Raw genomic sequence first — 4,814 nt, 5'->3', positions numbered from 1 at the left:
AGAACAATCCAAACCATGAAGGACATGCTTAGGGCATGTGTCATTGACTTTGGAAAGTCGTGGGACACACATCTATCCTTGATCGAATTCTCATACAACAACAGTTACCACACCAGCATTAGGGCTGCTCCGTTTGAAGCCCTATACGGTCGTAAGTGCAGATCCCCTCTGTGTTGGGCCGAGGTGGGGGATACACAGTTAGCCAAGAGTCGAGTCACTGACAGTGCTCTCACTGGTCCTGAAATCATCCACTAAACCACCGAAAAGATCATTCAAATCCGAGACCGATTGAAAGCTTCACGAGATCGCCAAAAGAGTTATGCTGATAACCGTCGGAAACCTCTAGAATTTCAGGTTGGAGACCGTGTCCTATTGAAAGTCTCACCCTGGAAAGGCACTGTACATTTTGGTAAACATGGAAAACTTAACCCTAGATACATTGGACCCTTCGAGATCCTCTCCAGGATCGGTCCGGTTTCCTATAAACTTCGTTTACCTCACGAACTCAGTAACATTCATCCTGTTTTCCATGTTTAAAATCTCAAAAAGTGCCTATCCGATGAAACCCTAACGATTCCCATAGACGAGATCGAGATCAATGAAAACCTCAACTTTGTAGAGGAACCGATCGAAATCATGGATCGAGAAGTCAAACGTACAAAGCAAAGTCGCATCCCGTTAGTGAAGGTTCGTTGGAATGCCAAGCGGGGACCGAAATTCACTTGGGAGCGGCAAGACTCAATGAAACAGAAGTATCCACAACTCTTTCCAGATCCATAATTTGTATCTTGTCTCGTGTTTTAACTTTGAATTTCGGGACGAAATTCCCTCTAACGGGGGGATAATGTGACAATCTGAAAATTCTTTCCATTATTGTAACTCGTTCCGTTATTAAATTCGTCGTTTCCGAATTATTTTCGTTTACGTTATTAAATTAAGTCATGGTATTTGGGTTGTTTATTATGACTTAATGGTTGTTCAAACATAAAAATAACTCAAGGAAATAATTCTAAATAGATATTAGTAAATTATTCTGTCGCTAAAACTGTTCCCGTCGAATAAAACCGTCGTATTCAATTCGTCCCGTTAATCGTTGTTTGAAATAAATTATTGGAACTTTTATTAATGTTTTAAAAGTGTTGGAATACATTTTTAAGACATTAAAATATTTTCAATTTCATTTAGAAAAGATTTGGTTTTATTTAAGTCGTAAATACGGAAACTTTATCGGGTGCGACTAAAAGCATCGTATATCGGCAGTATCGGGTAGAATTTCACCGGGCCACAAACTCAACCCCTATATAAGGGATTGAGTGACATCATTTTGAGGAATTTTCCATCTCTCTACAAACTTTCTCTCTCTACTCTCTCTCTAGAAGTCGAACTTGATCCAAAAACTCTCATTTCAAGCATCCTTTGGTAAGCAATTCATCGTAAACTTGTTATTGAACTTGAATAGCATGATATGTTAGAATCACCTAAAACACATATGAACATGTGTTTATGGTCTAAGAACCCTCCTTAGGCCGTGAACACCTCATATGAGGGTTTTGAAGCCTCAAAACCCCTCCAAAACACTTCTAGGGCTTAGATTCGGCCTAGAAACTTACATGCATGAGCTTAGGACCCCAAAATCGCACAAAATGAGGCTTGAACATGAGTTTATGGCCCAAGCATGTTCTTGGACCGTAAAACCTCATTCATAGACCTTAAACACCTTGTTGGGTGTTAGTTTGCCCCTAAACACCTCCAATGGACTTCCGTGAGTGCATAATCATGTCTAATTAGTGGTTCAAAGTCTAATTAGATACAATTATATATCATTTCATATTACATAGGAACCTCACGCGTTATCAAGCCTCGAACCAATGCCTAACATCCAAATCGACTCGTTTTCTCGTCTGGTGAGTTCATACCCCTACCCTTTTTCACTGTTTTCATTGTTTTCAGGGGGGAACACAAGCAAAGTACAAGGGATTACTTGTACTCAAAAACATGTTTTCAAATGTGTGTTTCACATTTTATATGCTTTTAACACTGATTACTACAACTGATAACCGTTTGAACATGCAGACCACATAAACCTATATTTGTCAAATGGGTTTTAAACTGTTATGTATTACATATATTTCACAAATGGCTTTCCACATTTTATCAGTTAAAAGCATGACATTAGACATTTGAACATAATACCTGTACACTGTTTTGTCCTCGGTAACACTCCACATATGTACGCGAGTGGAGGACTATCATATTATTACTAGTAAATTTGTTAATCCTGTATGATTGGAGACACGTCCTCGGCGAACACTCCACAGAGATACGCAAGTGGAGGACTACACCCGTAACCAGAATCTCTGGGATTTAGAGAGCGTGACTTGAGTGTATAGATCTATATGGGGCTGACTACCCCACACCTGGCTGCTAGCTACAGCCGAACCGAAATGGTTCAAGGGTGACGAAAGTCATAAGTATGTGGACTACTTATTACCACAGGTTTATTCCATTGTATGGTTATGGAACTTGCAATTAGGATAACAGAGATTTACTTATAGTAATAACGAACAACTTAATACATCTTTCACATACGGTAATCTACATTCAGGAAAGTATGGGACTTTCATGGGAAACTTTGTACATAACCAGGTCTAACAGGAATACATCTCTTACATATGGTAACAAACATTCAGGAATGTATGTGACTTTGCAGGGAATACATTAGTACATAACCAGAACAGTACGTCAAACCAGATAACCTAACTTTACATTTTCACAAAAGTAAATATGTTTTCAGTGTACAACTCTACTTTACATGTTGACAAACGATAACCAACTTTATTAAGAAAATATGGGATTTTCTTGGTGTGCATAACATTTCAGAAACAGAAAGGAAACTTGAACAATTTCACAAACAAAAACCGTTTATGAACTCACCAGCGTTATGCTGATTTTCAAACCGCTTGTGTTCTCAGGTCAACGTTAGAACAGGTACTCGAAGATCCTTTTGTCAGAAGACGGAGTTTTCAGAAGACCCGTTTCATTTTGTTCATATATATATATATATATATATATATATATATATTATGTATCACAACTGTACAAATTTTACTTTTGAAACAACTATAAAACTTTTCTTATGTAATGTAATGGTTGTTTTACTTTACTTACTATGTGCATTGGATTTGATACTCAACGTGGAGTCAACCCTGGAAATGTTTCCGCCTTCAGTTTTCGGGGTGTGACAAATGGCTCATAAGTCCAAACACTGACTAAACCCTGAATGTCAACGAAGTCAACGGTCAAACTTTGACCAGAATCGTCGAGTTCACTAAGGTGACTCGGTGAGTCCGCACTAGTCCTCTAGATCCTTCCAATCCCCACGTGGCACGACGAGTCCCCTCTTCACTCACCGGGTTATTCAGCAACGAATCGCAGAGCAACCCCAACTCGACTCGTTGCGTCCACTTATGAACTCGGCGAGTTGCTCCCATGACAACACTCAAATGACCTTCTGAGGTTAGATCTGTTTCCCTAATCTGTAGATCTAACTTCCCCATAGCCAATAACCACATAAAGATCGAATCTTGCTATACATGAATTGCACCTAAGCCCTATTTTGGTGATATTCCTTCTAACATGGCAACCTAGCCTCCTTTCCTCCATAAAACAACATAAAGCAGAATGGGGAAGGCTCTGTAGACCTCTATGGGTCCAGATCTGGGGTTTAACATAGCAAAGGACCGTAATATCCACTTATCACACTCTAAAAAGGACATAGAAAACCCTAGATCATGGATCTTAACCCAAAAAGAAAGGAGGTTCGATTTGGTACGTCAAAAGTGTAGATCTGAACTTGAAAACCCTGGATCAACAGCTCCTTTGGCCTCCTCTTGCTAGAAACAACTTCTCATTTGCTAAATAACATCAAAATTGATTAATATAGCCTTATCTCTCTCTCTCTGTCAACTCGCTCAAGCTCTCAATGGGTAATCTCTCTGGATAGGTAGCTGCACATGAGGACTATAAGTTCCTTTACATAGGGAACATGCTCGAGGATTTAGGGTTTCAGTCATCAGCATGGACTCGTCAAGTCCCCTCATTTATCAGCTCACAATACGCGATCCTACTCGATGAGTCTAGGCGCTAACTTGTCGAGTCCCTCTCTTAACTCCAAATACATCTTGGTGGCCCCGGGATGGATCAAGAACTTCGACCTATACGCCTCCTCAATCAAAATGGTATGTGCCTTGCCTTCAAACGGTACCCAAATCCGACCCTGAATGGTCCTAAGCCCACGACTATCAGCAATGAACTCAGATATTTGACCAATCACCCGCTCTCTTTTGCGGTTCTTAGGTCTCATGGCCTCTATCTGGGCCTCTCGAATGGTGTCCAAAATGGTACGTGCCTTGCCTTCAAACGGTACCCAAATCCGACCCTGAATGGTCCTAAGCCCACGGCTATCAGCAACGAACTCAGATATTTGACCAATCACCCGCTCTCTTTTGCGGTTCTTAGGTCTCATGGCCTCTATCTGGGCCTCTCGAATGGTGTCCAACACCGGAGTCATTATCGTCAGTCTCAAACAAACATCTCGTATTGGGGCACTCTCTGCCCTGCGACTCAGGGCATCGGCTACAACATTAGCCTTTTGTGGGTGGTACAGGATCTCACACTCATAATCCTTCACCACATCCAACCAAATCCTCTGGCACATATTCAGGTTGGGCTGATCCATCAGGTACTTCAGGCTCTTGTGATCCGTGTATATGGTACACCGGACTCCATACAAATAGTGATGCCAGATCTTGAGG

Source organism: Lactuca saligna, chromosome 4, assembly GCF_052625555.1.
Source record: "Lactuca saligna cultivar CGN05327 chromosome 4, ASM5262555v1, whole genome shotgun sequence".
Classification (NCBI taxonomy): Eukaryota; Viridiplantae; Streptophyta; class Magnoliopsida; order Asterales; family Asteraceae; genus Lactuca; species Lactuca saligna.
Note: the sequence above shows the minus strand (reverse complement) of the source record.